Consider the following 19,900-nt stretch of genomic DNA (forward strand, 5'->3'; position numbering starts at 1 on the left):
AATCTAACCTTACACATAAAGGACCTAGAGGAAGAAGAACAAACAAAATCCAAAGTTAGCCGAAGGAAATAAATCATAAAGATCAGAGCAGAAATAAATGAAATAGGAACAGAGAAAACATTAGCAAAGATCAATAAAACTAAAAGCTGGTTCTTTGAGAAGATAAACAAAATGGATAAACCATTAGCCAGAGTCATCAAGAAAAAGGGAGAGGACTCAAATCAATAAAATTAGAAACAAAAAAGGAGAAGTTACAACAGACACCGCAGAAATACAAAGCATCCTAAGAGACTGCTACAAGAAACTCTATGCCAATAAAGTGGATAACCTGGAAGAAATGGACAAATTCTTAGAAAGGTATAACCTTCCAAGACTGAACCAGGAAGAAATAGAAAATATGACCAGACCAGTCACAAGTAATGAAATTGAAACTGTGATTAAAAATCTTCCAACAAACAAAAGTCCAGGACCAGATGGCTTCACAGGTGAATTCTATCAAACATTTAGAGAAGAGCTAACATCCATCCTTCTCAAATTCTTCAAAAAAATTGCAAAGGAAGGAACACTCCCAAACTCATTCTATGAGGCCACCATCACCCTGATACTGGAACCAGACAAAGATACTACAAAAAAAGAATATTACAGACCAATATCACTGATGAATATGGATGCAAAAATCCTCAACAAAATAGTAGCGAACAAATTCCAGCAACACATTAAATGGATCATACACCATAATCAAGTGGGGTTTATCCCAGAGGTGCAAGGATTCTTCAACATATGCAAATCAATCAATGTGATATACCATATTAACAAATTGAAGAATAAAAACCATATGATCCTCTCAATAGATGCAGAAAAGGCTTTTGACAAAATTCAACACCCACTTATGATAAAAACTCTCCAGAAAGTGGGCATAGAGGGAACCTACCTCAACATAATAAAGGCCATATGTGACAAACCCACAGCAAACATCATTCTCAAAGGTGAAAAACTGAAAGCATTTCCTCTAAGATGAGGAACAAGACAAGGATGTCCACTCTCACCACTATTATTCAACAAAGTTTTGGAAGTCCTAGCCATGGCAATCAGAAAAGAAAAAGAAATAAAAGGAATACAAATTGGAAAAGAAGAAGTAAAATTGTCACTGCAGATGACATGATACCATACAGGGAGAATCCTAAAGATGCCACCAGAAAACTACTAGAGCTAATCAATGAATTTGGCAAAGTTGCAGGATACAAGATTAATGCCCAGAAATCTCTTTCATTCCTGTATGCTAATGATGAAAAATCTGAAAGAGAAATTAAGGAAACACTCCCATTTACCATTGCAACAAAAGGAATAAAATACCTAGGAATAAACCTACCTAAGGAGACAAAAGACGTGTATGCAGAAAACTATACGACACTGATGAAAGAAATTAAAGATGATACCAACAGATAGATATACCATGTTCTTGGATTGGAAGAATCAATATTGTGAAAATGACTATACTACCCAAAGCAATCTACAGGTTCAATGCAATCCCTATCAAATTACCAAGGGCAATTTTTACAGAACTAGAACAAAAAACCTTAAAATTTATATGGAGACAAAAAAGACCCCAAATAGCCAAAGCAGTCTTGGGGGAAAAAAACGGAGCTGGAGGAATCAGGCTCCCTGACTTCAGACTCTACTACAAAGCTACAGTAATCCACACAATATGGTACTGGCACAAAAACAGAAACATAGATCAATGGAACAAGATAGAAAGTCCAGAGGTAAACCCACACACCGATGGTCAACTAATCTATGACAAAGGAGGCAAGGATATACAATGGAGAAAAGACAGTCTCTTCAATAAGTGGTGCTGGGAAAACTGGACAGCTATATGTAAAAGAATGAAATTAGAACACTCCCTAGCACCATACACAAAAATAAACTCAAAATGGATTAGAGACCTAAATGTAAGACCCGACACTATAAAACTCTTAGAGGAAAACTTAGGAAGAACACTCTTTGACATAAATCACAGCAAGGTCTTTTTTGATCCACCACCTTGAGTAATGGAAATAAAAAGAAAAATAAACAAATGGGACTTAATGAAAGTTAAAAGCTTTTGCATAGCAAAGGAAACCATAAACAAGACGAAAAGACCACCCTCAGAATGGGAGAAAATATTTGCAAATGATTCAGTGGACATAGGATTAATCTCCAAAATATATAAACAGCTCATGCAGGCTCAATATTAATAAAACAAACAACCCCATCCAAAAATGGGCAGAAGACCTAAATAGACATTTCTCCAAAAAAGACATACAGATGGCCAAGAGGCACATGAAAAGCTGCTCAACATCACTAATTATTAGAGAAATGCAAATCAAAGCTACCATGAGGTATCACCTCATGCCATTTAAAATGGGCTTCATCAGAAAATCTACAAACAACAAATGCTGGAGAGGGTGTGGAGAAAAGGGAACCCTGTTGCACTGTTGGTGGGAATGTAAATTAATACAGCCTCTATGGAGAACAGTATGTAGGTTCCTTAAAAACCTAAAAATAGAATTACCATATGACCCAGCAGTCCCACTACTGGGCATATACCCAGAGAAAACCACAATTCAAAAAGACACCTGCACCCCAATGTTCATTGCAGCACTGCTTACAATAGCCAGTTCATGGAAGCAACCTAAATGCCCATTGACAGACGAATGGATAAAGAAGATGTGGTACATATATACAATGGAATATTACTCAGCCATAAAAAGGAACGAAATTGGGTCATTTGTTGAGACGTTGGTGGATCTAGAGACTGTCATACAGAGTGAAGTAAGTCAGAAAGAGAAAAACAAATATCGTATATTAACGCATATATGTGGAACCTAGAAGAATGGTACAGATGAACTGGTTTTCAGGGCAGTAATTGATACACAGATGTAGAGAACAAACATGGACACCAAGGGGAGGTAGTGGTGGGGTGGGGCATGTTTGTGGGATGAATTGGGAGATTGGGATGAATGTGTATAAAATTGATGAGTAATAATAACCTGTTGTATTAAAAAAATTATGAAATTGTACTCTTGAAGTAAATGCCGTTTATTGTATGTCAATTATGACTCAATAAAGGTATTAAAAAAACCAACGTGGAGAGATTATTTTCATCCTCAATGTATTGATGAAGGAACTGATGTTTAGCAGTTATCTTGCTTAATGTCACAAAGGGAAAAAAAAATCCAGCTTATGTGTTTTGCATATTTTAACTGAATCCTTATAGCAATTCACAAGGGTATCTTTTCCTTGTCCCATTTTACAGAAAAAAACAAAAAACAGAGAACGATAGAATTTAACTAACTTGCCCGTCGTCACATGAGTTGTGGTTAAGCTAGGCTCTGAACCCGTATCTCTGTGCTTCCAAAGTTTGTGTCTTCTTACTGCTGTGCATCTTGACATCTTTGGGCTCTAGACATGATCTCCAAGTCCTTACATTTTAAAAAGAAAGAGTCACCACCACTAAGCCTTGAGAATTTCACACCTAAAGAAATGCCTTTGGCTTTAGGCATAGAAGCATGTCTGAATCCTCCCCAATACATGATGAATGTTTATGTGTGCATGGCATACTATTTGATATTCCTGATATTGTGAGCAATTTCGCATAGGCTAACTGCACCTCCAGCCTTTCCTTGGCATTCAGGAATGCATTTTAGAAGTGCATCAGTTAGAGTGAGGCCTTGTTCATTTAACTTTTTAAAAGCAAATAATGTATAAAGTTCACTAATTAAAAATAACAGCTAACATTTGTTGAATGACGGACACTCTCTGAGCACTTTATATATATTGTCCTGCTTATCCTCGGAAAGCCTAAGAGGCAGGTATTAATATTATATATTTTTTAAAATGAGGAAACTCAGGAAGTCCCTGGCGGTCCAGTGGTTAGGCCTCTGCGCTTTCACTTCCGAGGGCCCCCGGTTCAATCCCTGCTTGGAGAACTAAGATCTAAGATGCCTCAAGCCAAAAAAAAAAAAAGAGGAAACTGTAGCTCAAGGAGGTTAAGTCACTTTCCCAAGGTCATACAGCAAATCTGTGGGGAAGCCTGGAATAATAATTACTCGAATTCCAGAATGTGCTTATCATCTATGCTAAACTGCCTTGTAGTATTTTAACTCTTACTTAAACTCTTTCCTCTAAGTGATTTGAAACATCCATGACAATAGATCGTGGCACCCCATGGTGTTTGATCTCTGTGACTGGAAGAACTCTGGGCAGCCCACAGATCCCAACAGTCCTCAAATGGGACTCTGCAAACCTGGAAACATACTGCAGGCTCCTCAGAAGAAGGAGATCTAGAATACCAGTTTGATCAAGAAGAGCTAGCTCAGCCAGGGGAGGTGGAACATCAGTGACCCCTTTGGGATCACCGATTTTATCAGTGTTAGGATGGATTTGGAGAGCAGAGCAGATGAACATCATCTGTGTAAAAGCTTAGAAAATGGTATCAACACCTCTCCTGTCTTCGGTGCACACTCCTCTGAAGTGTTTGAGTCCAGTTCCTCAGACTGGAGAAAGGCAAGGAATAGCTGGACTGCTTCTGTCAGAATCACAGAATGCCTAGCTTCAGCTCCCTGCTGCCTCTGGAACTGAACTCAATTTCTAGAACATTAAAAAAATCCCACCACAATTAATAATTAATATGTGGTCAACACATATTGAAAGTATAGGAAAACAATGCCCAAGATTTTTTTAGAACATTAAGGGTTAATTACCAGATGTATGATGGGAAGCAGTCTTCTTCAGACTTGTGTTTTATTTTGTTTTCAGCAGTGGGACCCATTTTCAAACAAGATCACATACATTTTAAGATGGATAAAATCTTTTTATTAATACCGATTGATTTTATGTTTATACCATTTGTTTATACATTTATACAGTCAATCGGTGTGGCCACTTTGAGGAACATAAATATTTGAAATTGGGCATTACGGTGATGCTCCCAGACTCACATTTACTTCGGCACCTTACTAAACTAGAAGGAAACCTTGGTGGGATTTTGGCAACATTGATGCAGAATGTTTTGTGAGATAGTTTGGAAGCTACAGGTATTGACCAAAAGGGGTGAATGATCCTAATAGGGGAGCAATTCCTATGACTGGAAAATCCAGAAAAAAACCCAGAAGGAGTTGGTATTGGAATGAGTCTCAGAGGTGGGGAAGGAATTGTTGGTGAAAGGTATGGGTACGGAGTGGGGTCCACACGGACCATCTGCCTCCTCTGCGCCCTCCTGCACATTTGGCGCCTCATGTAGGTGGGTTCTGGCCCTTGGTACTGGCTGAGCAAGAGTCATCTACTGTTCCTGTGTGAACTTCCTCCCTGTGGTCCCTTAGCCCCTTCAGGCCAGGCTCTGTGACTCGTTCATCTCGGCCCTGTGTCATCTTCCGTGCTTTGCCAGATGCTCAGTACATTCTTACTTGATGAATAGGGTCCCAGGTAAGGGAGGGGGTCACAATGTATGAAGCAAGAGTTCATTTCTCCCCAGTTTCAAAAGGAGTATTAAGTTAGTCCCAAGGCTCCCCTCCTCCCTTGACTAGCAAACAGTTTCTCAGAACTGCACTGAGTTCACAGGGGCTCGCTGAGACTCTGAGTTTCATTTGGGAGCAGCCTGGAAGAGGAGCACCACATAGGCATGTTTAGACACCTGTTTAGACTCTGTCCACACAGAGCCCCTGAAGTAGATAATTTTGATCAATTGAAGTGCTGATTCTCTTTTTTGCACGTTTCTTTATAATCATCCCAGAACCTTCCATAGGCACTTGGCTCTTAACTCTTCAAGTCACTGCCATGTCTCGTCTCGTTCTCCAAGTGAATTTACCTAGCTCCTCCTAGGAACCAGATCCTGCACTAGGTGCTTCAGGGACATCCAAAGGTTGGGGGTGTGTGAGGACACAGGCAGTAGGAAGGTACAAAGACAGCTCAGCACCCTCGGCTTACCCACAGTGGAGAGCTGCGGCAAAGCACAGAATAATTAACTGCCAAGGGAATTATGCTGACGGCTGATGCTCTGGGGGTTCAAAAGAGGAAGGCAAAAGTTGTAAGGGAATTTACAGAGGATGCAGGAACTGAAGAGGAATTTGGGGCATGGGAAAGCTTTGACCGTTGGAGGTGCACTAGACAGGCCGATGAGAAACTTGGGAGGGCAGTGCACACTCCGTGTTCAGCAGGCAATGGGCAAACTGGTCTAATAGGAAAGGAAATATTTTTTTTGATTGGACACCAAACATCATCATCATCAACAACAAAGCAGTGACAGTGAACACTTCCTGAACGTATAATTCTTGTCAAACACTGAGCTAAACACACGATAGTTTTAATCTCAGTTCATTCCCACAAAACCTTATGAGGAAATCAGGGTTCTGCTAGCCTATGCGGTAGTTCTGGAGAACGAGAAAATGGCAGACACCTTATGGGAACGTGAGTTGGAGCAACTGGACAACTTTGTGCAGTGCACAACTGCTGAAGTGTACGTGGTGGTAGAAAGAATCATCACATGTATGAGTGAGGACCAAGCTCTGTGTTGAATGCTTCACACATATAATAACTTTCTGACTCCTCATAACTACCCTATGAAGGCTGTGCTATTCATTTCCCCATCCCATGCAGTTCCACTTAGGGGAACTTAATGCTGGTACAGTAAGTTGGAGCCAGTTATGGAGGGTCTTGACTGTAGGCTTGGGGGGAAGTAGGGCCTTATTCGGTTGGCTTAGGAGACTTTTACCCGAGCCGCTTGGTGAATCCCTCTCGAGGCCGTCCCAGTTGCCCAGGGCTCCAAGGTCTAGCCAGGGCAGGCTCCATCACCCACTTACCGTATTCTTGCCGAGAGCACGTCCATCTGTGTCCTCCATCCTGTGCCCGCTCTCTCTGGAGTCCCCCCTTCAGCCTCCTGCTTGTCAGCATCACAGTCACCGGCCTTCCCGGGTGCCCCCACCTCCGGCTGGGGCGGTGAGCTCTCTGGTCACTGTGCACACAGGCCCCGCGAGGGCGGGCACAGTCTCGCTGTCTCAGCACCCACAGCACTAAGCGCAGACCTTTGGACGAACAGCAGTTGTGTGAATATTTCCCGCGAAACGCGCTTCTCCTTCCGTTTACTCAGTTTAAAGAGCGCCACCTCTTTGGTTGACCTGGCGTGATGCTACTTGTAGATGCAGACCTTGTGTTCCTGCCTTACTAGCGTCTACTTGTATCAGAGCTTTCACACCCTCCTCACCTGCTCCCTCTGATGCTCAGCGTCACGTGCTGTTTCCTTGCTGCCGTCCAGCTTCCAGCACCGGCTGCCAGGCCACTGGACAGATTTGCAGAATTGTACTTTTGTTCCCTGTTTTGAATCACTGCTGAGCATCAATTGCTTTTTAAACCCCAGTCCTTCAGGCAGGAAGGGTGAGATTTTGGCTCCTCTTTTCCAGGCTGGCTGTACGAATCAAATTACCTGCAGAAAAGGGGACTTGGCACTTCTTGTCCTAGATGAGGCTGTTGCTTTAGCTGGTCCACGCCTGTGTGTCCGTCCTTGGGGTCATAACATTGAAATCTTTCTGTATTTACTGGTAAATAGCCACTGCTCCAAGCCCTTCATGGGCTTCCCTGCCACCCTGCTTGCCCTGGCCTGTCCCCTGGGATCTCTTAAATCTCTCCTAATCCAGCAACCAAAGGGTTAATGCTCAGCACCGGCAGAGCCCTAAGACTGGCTTCAGTTCTGAATGGCTAGTCCAGGGCCACACAGGTCGTTCAGGGTTTTGAATCTCACTCTTGTTTCCTGGCCAAGGAAAGCCCGACTTGCCTTCTTCCCTGGAGATAGGAGGGGCATTTTCATGAGAAGAAAAAGCTTCCCTTCCAGGTGAAATGGGAGCTATTGTTTGTTTATTAAGCACTCACTCTTTATCAGGCTCTGTGCTAAGCACTTCATCTGAAACACTTTGTTTAATTCTCACAAACGTCTTTGGGAGGCCCCTAATAATGTTATGCCTGTTTTGTGCTTGAGAGAAAAAGGATCATAGAGGTCAAGAACTTGCCAGGACTGGCAAATGGCAAAACTGGGATTTGAACCCATGTCTGTTAGGCTGCCCAGTCCATGCACTGGGCTTTGAACAGTAGTCCTCATTTCATCTACTAGACTCAGGGTGGACCTCAAGGAGTACCTTCTTCAGTCACATCACTCCTCCTTGATGACTGCTTTGATTCTGGTGGGCGTACGTGGGCTCAGTGAAACACTCCAGGTCACCCTCTCACTGGGATTTGGCAGAAAGAGTCCCTCTTACTGTCATCTGAGTGATATCATTCCATCTCTTTGGCGAGCCTACGTGTAATGGATTCTTTAAGATAACATGCAGTGAGTTATGCCTTCTTGTGTCTCTGCCCCTTTGCAATGTGACTTGCTGTCTCACCTATCAAGAGGTGGAGCCTGTTTCTCTACCCCTTGACTCTGGATTGACCCTGTGGCTTGCTTTGTCCAAGAGGAATGTAGTAGAAGTGTTGTTCTGGAATTTTGCAGCCCAGACCTTAATAGGCCTTGTAGCTTCTGCTTGTGCTCTCAAAACCCAACCACCATGTAAAGAAATCTAGACCGTCTTGCTCCAGAGAGCCCACTTGGAGAGGGAGGTCACCTGGAGGGGAACTGGGGCGCCCCAGCCCACTGCTAGCAAGCAAGCACCAAGCTCCCAGATGTGTGGATGAGGCTTTCTTGGATTTCTATTGCTAGCTGAGTCATCCCAGCTGACTCCATGTGGAACAAACACAAGCCATCCACTCTGAACCCAGCCAACCCACGCTGTGAGCCTCAACACGGCTGCTGTTTTAAACCACTGAGTCTTGGAGTGCTGTGTGATACAGCAGGGGATAAGTGATGCAGTATATAAAGGCAGAGGAAAATTCTATTAAAAGTCAAGGCCTAAAACACTTGTTTATGATTGTTCGTAACTCTTTATAAGTAAAAGTTAACAATTTATTACACAGAGAAATGTCATAAATACCAAGGAAATCAAAGAGGACCTTAATCTATGGAAATTATTAAAATTAACCATTTGGTACCTAAAATCTCCCCAAAGTCAACAGCTAAGCCAGAATAAAAGTTGTCCTTGAGAAAATCTACAAATGATTTTCTTTACTTAGACATTTCCTTTTAAATTACCCGATTTGTTACTCTCTTAATGCAGTTGCAAGATGAAAACATAAATGTTAGAACCTACAAAGTAAGGTGGATATACCTCTCCATTGTCTTCCTTGGAACAGGCACTTGGACATGTCATGAATCTTCATACATATGTATATCATACCTCTATACACCTTTAATTCAATTTAGCAAGTGCTTATTGAACACTTACTATAAGTAAAGGTAGAATCATATCTGTATAAGCAGAGAGAGGGAGTCTGAATGAGATCTGTGCAAATTCCCAAAAGACTTCCAAAAGATGTATTGAATCTCCACCTTCTTCAGAACTACTCAACAGTTCTAATATTTTCTGACCCCAGCTTCTGGAGTACCAGTTATTTAATAGGATCTAAATACTTGTTGAACGAATAAATTAATAAATGACTAGAAGAGTTGAAAAAAGGGGGCCTAAATGAAGGAGAATGAGAAGAATAATCCAGGAGCAGAATAATCTAAAAAAGTAATAATCTATCTCTGGGTGATGGGACTTGGCTGAGTGTTCCTCGGTCAGGAAAGTTGTTCTCTGCAGAAAGAGTTTCCATATCTTAGGATTTTCAAACACCAGGCTGGAGGGAAGCTGAGCTCAGACAGATATAGCAGCATGTGAAAATTAAGCATGATTTTTAGCTGTGCTTTAGTGTTGGGGGTATAGTCCTGGCTATAGGAAATGCCAGTCCTGGCCTCTGCCCTGGACAGACCGCCCTTGTGGTTAAAGTCCCAATCACAGACAGCCCATTTCTAGGGGAGAAAATCAGGAATACAGAAATGGGCAGTGAGCATCTGGAAAATTCCCAGGACTGTTCCATGGGATAAAGGATTGAAGAGACATTTAGTTTTTAGAAAAGACTTGTGGTAGATTTGAGGATTGTCTTCAGTATTTGGACTGCTTCCATGTGGAAGGGGTTCACCTTGCTCTGCATGAGCTCAGAGGGCAGAGGGAGGACTGGAAAGCAGAAGTTACATCTGTATAGGACACACAAATATAGTACTAAGTGGGGAAGGAGCACCAGATCCCAAGGCAGACTCTTTTCTGGAGAGATGTACTCCTTTTAGCTGTTTTTTGGCCCAAAGAAGTATGGCTTTACAGTAGGATCAAAGGATGAAGATATCTGAGGGGAGGCTTGAAGGTGGACTGAAAGACATCCTTACCAAGGGTATTAATAGCAGAGATTCTAGAGCCAGATGGCCTTCCTTAGAATCCCAGCTTTACAGCTTGCTCTCCTGGGCCAGTGATTTAGCTTCTCCTTGATTCTGTTTCCTTATCTATAAGTGGGAATATTAGTAGAACCTACCACGTTGGGTTTTTGAGGACTAAATGAGTTAATGTTCACACTTAGAACAGTCCCTGTACATCGGTGAGCACTACAGGGGTGCCAGCTGTTATTTCTGTAAGAGGGACAGGAAGTGTAAGCTTGTTAGCCAGGTTACCTTCTCTCCTTTCATAAGGGCATAATGTTTACAAAGCTCTTTCACATGTAACAACTAACTTGGTCCTCACAGCAACCGTATGCTATAGATAGTGTCGATATTATTATTCCCAGAAGATGAGAAAACAGGGTCAGAGTCATAAGTGACTTAGCAAGTGAAGAAAGAGAGTCCTGGCTCGGGCTCAAGCCTTTTGTCTAAGTCTAGCAGTCATTCCCCTGCACCAGATTGCCTCCTTCCTAATTTCCACTTTGGCAATACAGCTGGGCAGCAGTAGCTTTAGGATGAATCTGAATAAATGACCCATTTGATTTTAGAGGGCACAGTTATCTCCACACTCCAGCCAGACACTGAGGAACAATGCACCTGTGATTTATGCTGCAATATTTTCCCTTTAAAGGTAAATAATTAACCCATAAAGGAGGTTACCTCTTGGCACACACATTTTCCTTTTGTTATAAAATTTTCATGCCACATATTTCAGCTTCATTGATTGAAAGTCGAATTATGAGCCTCAGGGCAAAGGCAATATGAGGTTTCCAAGAGCCTTCCTGAAATTATTACCAGTTTCCCCATATTAACGTCCATGAATTTATCTCAGTGCGAGGGTTGATAATACAGAACATGAAATGATAAATATGTTCACTGGTTTCTCACTTGCAAGAGCCACAGATGCCAGGAAAGATGCTCATTTTCTGTAACTTCCCATGTTCCCCATCTCACTATACCTGTACTGATAAGCCTTTGTGCTTGGTGGCTATTCTGTGGGAAGAGAGCGCTTCTATTTTCTAGTGAAAAAACTGAGCCCCAAGCGCTAGGACTTATCGCCTAAAAGATTCCACATTCTCATTTCTACGAGAGAGTCGAGTGAGATAATGTATGTAAAATATTTAACAGTGTCTGATCACATAACTGTTTAGTAAATGCTGAAAAAAAGAAGTCCTATGGAAGAGCCAAGAGATCCATTCTGTTGGCTTTACCATTCTGCTACAGGGAGCTTTGCTCCCTCTGCCTCACTTTTCCACAAACTAGTTGATAGTCCAGTATGTTGTTTATTTCTTAAAATTCCAAACACTGTGAACAGAAATAGACATATTATTTATTCAACTAAAATTTATTGAGCACATGGTAGGTATTAGTGAACGAAATGAAATAATTGCTTTCAGAGAGCTCAGTCTGCTGAACAATCAGGCAGTTTAAGGGGAGTGAGATACTGTTTTGGTGTATTTACTACTGTGTCTGGTTAGTGGGGTTTTTTTTTGGTCATGGCACATTTCCTATTCAAACTAGACCTTGAGGCATTCTTTGCCTCGGGAAAGGATTTTTTTTTTTTTTTTTTTTTTTTTGGTCCTACTGCACATTCCCTATTCAGATTAGACCTTGAGGTATTCTTTGCCTCAGGGAAAGGTTTTTATAGCAGAACACAGAAAGATAAGAGTCAAGTCTTGGCTTTTGAGTTTCAAAATTTGTTTGAAAACTCAAGGCACAGACAGTAGTTTCAAAGGAAACTTCCAAAAGTTTCAAAGGGTCTTCCAAAAGCTTAGGAATTTAGGGTTCCAAAAATCTTCGCCTTGAAGAGTCTCAGAGGCTAGAAGATATAAAACCAATCAGAGTTTAGGATTTTTTTTCCGTCCTCCATAGAAGATAAAGATTTTCTGGTCTAAAAGAGGAAAATTGGAGGGAATGCAGTAGAAATGAACACTGGTGCTGTTCCCTCAGATGGGGCCCAAGACTCTCAGCGCTGAGTTCTAGGGAGGATGGGTGAGAAAACTGACAGTATATCCAGGTTGGTTTGGGGACAACCTGGCGGGGAGGGTATCTGCACTTAATTTTCTTGGTGGAACCTGGGAGGATGACAATACTCCTGCGTTGTTCCTTAACACTCAAGGTCACAGGGGCAGTGGAGATGGGTATGTGCAGTGTCTGGGGCAGGTGGCCTTGAGACGGCCTCTTAGAGCTCAGCATTGCATGGAGAACAGGAAAATGATTCCCATGTACCCAAAGAAACACAGAAGGAACCAGATAATACCGGACATGGAAAGACAGATCTTGGGCAGAGCTAAGACCTTTGTAGGTTGATAACAGAGGATCAGAGGTGGGTTGGGCTTCATCTCAGCAGATGTCAACATGAGTTAATGATGGCAGCTGAGGAACAGATGCCCCATCCATCTCTCTCCCTACCCCACCCGTGCTTCTGCACTCTATGAGGCTCTCAGAGCCCATACTCAAGCTGGGGAAATGTGGGGCTTGGGAGAGGGGCCAAATTGGCTGAGAAAATCTTAAATTAACTAATATTACCCGAAGTGACTGAGATTATGATTTGGGAGCTTGAAAGGAAATTAAGTTCAATTGTCAAGCAACAGAGGAAAGGTGTGTTTTTTTGTGCATAATTTAGATTGTAGACAGATACTTTTCTGCCACACAGGCCATTCTGATTCAGTGTGATACTGGCAATGATGGGAGAAGGACAGGGCTCTGTGGAAGCTCATAAGAGGTCACCTGACCCAGCTTGGGGTGGGAGGGAGGGGGTGTCAGGGAAGGCTTTCAGAGGGTGATGCTTGAATGGAAAGCAGTAGGAGTGAGTTAGCCCAAGAAACTAGGCAGCGGTATTCCAGGAAGAGGAAGAAGCCACACAAAGGTACCTCTGTAGGTAAAATAGGTATGAAATATACCTATAGCATGAAACATAGTATTTTCTTTCTGGAAAAATGTAACTTGTCCTGTGACGTGAGAGTTAAAGCTGTGTATGTCCAGGATGGGAATGGATGAGGTGGTGAAGGTCTTATGTATCATACTAATTTGGGGAGAAGAGGAGGGTTCTTTTGTGGATATTTTGAAACTGAGGTACCTGTACCCTCACACATGGAGGCCCAGGAGGCAGTGAGTAATGAAAATACAAACTTTCAAGTCACCAGCCTATATGAGGAGGTTGGTACCTTGAGAAGTTAGCAACCAACATGGAATGGACAGACACCAGTTTCTGAGTGCTAACTCTGTTCCAACCTTGTGCTCATTTCTTTGTGTGCATTAAATCATTCAACCATTGTGGCAACTCTTTGAGGTAGGGTTTATTATTACCTCTGTTTTATAAGTGAAGAAACTGAGGTCTAGAGAAGCTAAGCAAAGCAACTTGTTTGAGGTCACAATCAGCACATGGCCTCGCTGGAATCAGAACTTAACTTTATCTGGTTTCAAAGCCTTTGTTCCTAACCATAAGCCACCCAACCTTGGGGCATCCCAGGAGAGTAAGCGAGGAGTTGGGGTGTTGGCTCCAGGGGAGAGGAAGAGGCCCAGTAGTGGTTCTGTCTTCTGAGAAACTGCTTGTGAGGACTTATTCCCTTACCTAATGGACTCCTTCTTGTTTTGGAGGAATGATCTGGCCTATCATAGACAGCAGTTTGTGGCCACCACCAAGGGGCTGGATACCAGGCAGAGGGCGCCAGTGTCAGGGTTGCTCATGCTGCAGTGTGCCTCAGTACCCCCAGGAAAGCCTTGGGTAGAAACCTCTCAGTGTGGACCAGAAAAAGAAGAGCAAAGGTATCTAAGGCATAGGCCAAGGCAGTGCGAGAGAAAGCAGAGGGTGCAAGCCATCCTAGGGACGTGCCTCTCAGCCCAGGACCGCAGCAAGGTGCAGATGCCCTGATGAGGCCCATTTGGGTGATAGTCAGAAGCACTTAGAAGGAGAGGCCGTTATAGAGCAGCGGGATCCTACCTGATTGCTGAGCTTGCAAAGCTGGCCTGATGTTCCCCAGGGGAAGATTTGATACAGTTTCACTTTGGAACGTTTACTTAACTAAATTATCCTGAAACATTATTTGCTTTGGACACTCCATACTTTAGTCTGATGTGCTCTGAAGAATTCTTTGGCACTTTCAACTTGTCCAGGAAGACATGGGGCAGGAGCGGGACAGAGAAACGAAACGTATGGCTTAGAAGTTAGATCCCCGGAGTTATGGGAAAAATGGCCTGGTGGTACCTCAACTTGGCCAGGTCTTGTGGAGAAGGGGAAAGAGACTGACACACTCTGGAATCAGATGACCTGGGTGCTTTGCCACTCACTAGCTGTGGAGCCTTGGGCAAGTAACTTCCTGTTTCTGGGTCTGAGTTTCACATTTGTAAGGTGGGTATATTACAGATGTTTAAGGGTTATTGTGAGGAGTATATGAGATGATGTGTGTCATAAGTTGTTCAGAAAAGCTCCCTGCACACAGTAACTCCTTCAGTTAGCTCCCATTTCCATGTGTAATAACCACTACATTCGTTGTTACATTTACTATTCTTATTGTTGATCTGTGGACACAGCTGTGGCGTTAGGTTGGGGAATCACCTTGTCCTCTGTCCTGCCTGAACCTCTCTGAGTTGTCCCCAGAGTCAAAGGTGGCACTCCTCCCCTGAGGAAGGAGGACTGGCCAGAGGCGGAGCAGGCTCCGGGGAGCTAAGGTTTTCTTTGAGTCACTTGGCCCTGAAGATGCGAGGGCTTCCCGGGGAGGCACTTTCCTGAGCAACCGGTGGGGAGGCTGGAGGGGAGCAGATTGTTCCAGCAGCAGTGATGGTGGTGCTGGGTCCCACACGGGTGCTGGGGGCGTGTGCTGATTGTTAGGCAATGGAGTCCTGCCTGAGACCCCACCTGCCTGGAACCAGGTGGAGGCTGTCCAGCCCCATGTCTCTGCCTCTCCTTGGATAAACTGTAGCTCCCAGAGGTTCTTCCAAGCCCATTCCCAGACTTCTGAGGGACTGTGGTGGGGAGGCAGGTCTTAAACAAACTCTTGGAGGGATAGTTCTCCAAAACTTGGTTTGGGGAGTTAGGATGGCAAAAGAGCCCAGAGCATGGGCTTCAAAGCCAGGCAGACATGCAGTTAGCTTCTGATTTTGCCATTTATCAACCATGTGATCTGGGTGAGTTACTTTACTTTCAGAGCCTCAGTTTCCTTAGCTGTAAACAAGAGATAATTTTAAACTGCCTGCCTTTTGGAGAGAATAGTTGTGAGAATAGGGCTTGGCATGCAGTGAGTACCAATTAAATGGTACTAAAAATGATAGTCATTTACCAGATACTCATGTGATGCTCACTATGTACCAGGCACTGTTCTAAGTACTTTGCAGATATTATCTTGTTTAATATTCTTATGAGGTAGGTAATATAATTGTCTTTGTTTACCAGGGGTAGAAACTGAGGCACTGAGAGGTGAAATAACTTGTCCAGGATCCCACAAATAGTCAGGCAGTTTGGCTCCATACCAGTCTGTGCAGCCTCATGGTTACGATGATACTCCATGAAGGACAATGACAAAGGGCCTTGAAGGTATAAATATGAACTATTATGGAAAAGCCCCCTCCCCCAAAACAATATGTCGCTAGCACTCACTGTAGTGAGGCTCTATTCCTTTAAGGACAGAATTAATCCACATTTCTAGTGACCAAATAGATGATCCCGGGCAGACCTAGCTACCCCCTATCCCTAACTCCCCTCTAAGAAGCTCTTTTTCTTGAGTGATTTGGAAAATAGAGGACCATGGGCTTGGTTTGTGCATTTCACTTTGTTTTCGACTTTGCTTGTGGGTTGGATGGATGCAGCCTTAAAGCCTCATCTCCGCTCCCCTACACACACACACACACACACACACACACACACACACACACACACACACACACACACACACACACACACACACAGTTAGTTCCTCTGGGTCTGCAACAGTGAGAAAGCCCCAATCTGTAGGACACACACACACACACACACACACACACACACACACACACACACACAGTTAGTTCCTCTGGGTCTGCAACAGTGAGAAAGCCCCAATCTGTAGGACAAAGCCTGATTTGGTTCCAACGACAAAGTTTCTGCTTTGTTCTTGAGCTAAGTGCCCACCTCTGTGGCCGCACACCTCCCTGTACACACATTACCCTCATCACGGCCCTTTCCAGAGCAGTTGGAAATGATCTGCTTATATGAGAGAAATGAGGTGGAGAATTTCTTGCAAGAAAAGCAACCACATGAGAAAACAACTGCTCTGCTCCTTTCTGGGCCGAGAGGAAGACTGCGGCTATGGAGTCATCGGGTCTCTGGCCTTTCTGGAATGACCCAGAAAGAGTCCCAGCAGCCACTTCTGGTTGGGAAATTGTGTTACATGTCCAGGGAAGGGAGAAGGAAGAAGGTCCCTGTAATTAGGATGCCAGGGAAACCTCGGGCAGGGCGCTGAGTGTGAGGAAGGCCCCAGAGGCTCAGGCACATTGAGGTTTAAAGAGATTTGGAGATGAGATGAGAGAAAGGGGGATTAAAAAAGAAGAGGAATGTGGGTGAGGAACTGGATCTCCTGTGATATCCTTTGTGAGAGATATGAATAGGAATTAGAATTGTGTTTTAATTAATTTTAGTTGTTGGGCTTGTTTCTTTGAATTCACCACTTAATCAAACAGGGGTACATGGTGGGCCCAGGACTTATTTTGGTTACATGTTTGTTTTTCCCTTATGCTGTGAAATTCTTGAGGGCAGGAACTGTGTCTTATTCATCTCCATATTTTTTAGCACCTAGGAGCCCAGCACAGAGTAGGTGCACTTGTAGTGGGTTGAACTAGGGTGACCAACTTGTCCTGGTTCATCCGGCACCCTCCTGGCACCCACCTTCCCATGTCCTGAAGTCCTGGAAGTCCTGAGTCCCAGGCACACTAGAATGGTTGACACCTTAGGCTGAATCAGTAAAAACTGAACCCTAATACTGATTCTCTGTCTTGCCCTTGGCTATCGAGAACTTGAGAGAGTAAGTGGAACGCCCAGTGGAAATTCAGTCCCACTCTTGGTCAGTCTCTTGATGGCTGTGTATCGGAGGGAATGCTGTCTTCTTCCTGCATGATTCATTCTCATTGGGTGGTAAGTGTACAGTGAGTCCAGCCTAGCTGCCAGGCCCAGCCTGACGGGTCTCTTTTAAGGCCCTTGCTATGTGTCCCACAGACCCCAGCAGCTGTTGAGTGCTCACCACTGCTTTCTCAGCTGTGAACTAGAGGTCTACAAAAGTGATTCTTCTACTCTGAAAAAAACTGCCTCCATCTCAGTGTAGCATAAACAACTTCTTTTTGGTATCAGGGTATTAAGGAAAAAGGATTATTGAAGGTCCACCAATCCCAGAAACTCACAGAATTGTTTATTTTCTGAAACCCACTCTGCTTCTCTTACCTCTGGGCCTTGGAATATGCTATTTCCTTTGCCTGGCTTTTATCCTTTTCTTCACCTGCTGAACTACTCCTCAATGTGACTCCCTCCAGGCAGCTCTCCCTAACTCCCTCTTCCATTGAGATCAGCCCTCCTACCACGTGCTCCCCAGAATCCTGGGTTTATCAGTCTGTGGCCTGTGCTCTCCCCTGTACTCTGAGTCCCCGGGCTATGTCCGAGGTGCTCTTCTACAAGCCACATCAGCCAAGCGGGTGGTAAAGGGAGCCCCCAGGACAACTCTGGAACACGTCACCTCTCAGAAATCTGTTGAGTCCCCTGCAAATGAGTTTGCCAAAGATGGTTATGATTTGAACAGAAACCTTGGCTGGGCAGGTGCTACAGATGGATCATGGAGATGTGAAAAGAGAATAGCCAGTTTATCAGAGGGAGCTTAGAGCCCAGAAATCTGATTACTAGCAGGTACGAGATTACCTCTATTTTCGGCTGTTCTGCTATTATTCTTTCATTTTCTGGGGATAGAAGAAGCAAGTGATACTTACGGGGTCTCTGCTTGTTACATAAACATAAAAGGTGTTTTTACACTTTTCCTTCTCTAAGGACAAGCTAGAAAGGCGTCATGCAGTTCACCAGCTGCCCAGCCAAGTCCTAGAGGATAGAAAGCTGTCACACAGAAGGTCTTCATGCAGAAAAGAACACTGCAGAAAGAGCCAGAAGCCTGGGTTGTAGACCTGGCTTTGTACCATCCCATCTTATGACCTTGAGTAATTTTGTTTCATTTGTGTTAATACCATCTTATGACCTTGAGTAATTCTGTTTCTTTTGTGTTAATAATATTCACTGTGTGTGCTAGTCAGCTCATATTTTATCTCATTTGTTAAAAAAAGAAAATGTCTTGAGAAGTAAATCTACCGCCCCCGCTCCCCCCACCCCGGCCCCTGCCAATAGATGATGAACTTGTGATAAAGTGACTCTCTAAGCAGGGTTTGTATCCATTGTTATACAAGTAGCATGAGAAGTTGGGTTCAAACCCAAGTCCTTTTGACTCTACAGCTGAGCCTTTAGCCATGACACTGTTTCTTTTGGTCTCTTTATCTGTTAAATGAGGTCTCTTCTATTTATGTCATTCTCAGATACATGATGACAAACAGGCCATCCATATTTTTAGCCATACTCATGAATGGAAGCCCTGTCAGAAAAGAAAATACCACACAGATGTCTTCTGACTTGGATGTTTCATGGAAAAAGTCTTAAGATAGCATCTTTATATCTTCCTCTAGGCTCACCAAACGTTTAATTTTCGTACATGTCATTACTCTGCCTGATGGAAACAGGAGTCAGCTGCATATTTCTGACATGTCTTAATGAAGTCACTGGAAAAGGCACTTTGCAAATGAAAAGGCAATGTGTGTGGGGAAATAGAGTGAAATCCTTCAAAGATGATGAAAGATGACACCCCTCCACGAAAAGGACTGGTCTTTTGGATGAAAAAAACTACTCCTGTAGTGTGCACTGGGGATTTCTGAGGCTACATCAGTGCCAGGAGTGTTCCCAGGAACACTCAGGTATTTGATGGTATTCGAAATACCTGAAATAATTACTCTCACTCTCAAATCCCAGTAGAGTGTGATGATGAAAGCAGGAATGATGGAGTCTGATAGCTGATAGGAAGGGGTTCAGATTTCAGATTCTGTGTGTTGATAGGAATCAGCCCTGTCCTTTTAGGCCGAGGGTAATTAACGTTTCTGCACCCCAAACCCTTTATCATCTGGTGAAGCCCATGAACCTCTTTTCTTTTCTTTCCTTTTTTTCTTTTTGGCTGTGCCGCTTGGTTTATGGGATCTCAGTTCCCCGACCAGGGGCTGAACCCGGGCCCTCAGCAGTGAGAGCGCGGAGTCCTAACCACTGGACCACCAGGGAATTCCCCCATGAACTTCTTTTCAAATTTTGATTTTTAAATGATTAAAATAGAAAACATAAGATTTCATAGGAAACCAATTATATTGGCTATGAAAATATATAATAGAATCAATTTTGATATAGTAATATATGTGCTTCTTTATTAATGCTTTAAATAATGAGCTCTAGTGATGGACTTAATAGCCACTAATTTTTATGTGTGATGCATTCTT

The sequence above is a fragment of the Lagenorhynchus albirostris genome, chromosome 3, assembly GCF_949774975.1.
Source record: "Lagenorhynchus albirostris chromosome 3, mLagAlb1.1, whole genome shotgun sequence".
Classification (NCBI taxonomy): domain Eukaryota; kingdom Metazoa; phylum Chordata; class Mammalia; order Artiodactyla; family Delphinidae; genus Lagenorhynchus; species Lagenorhynchus albirostris.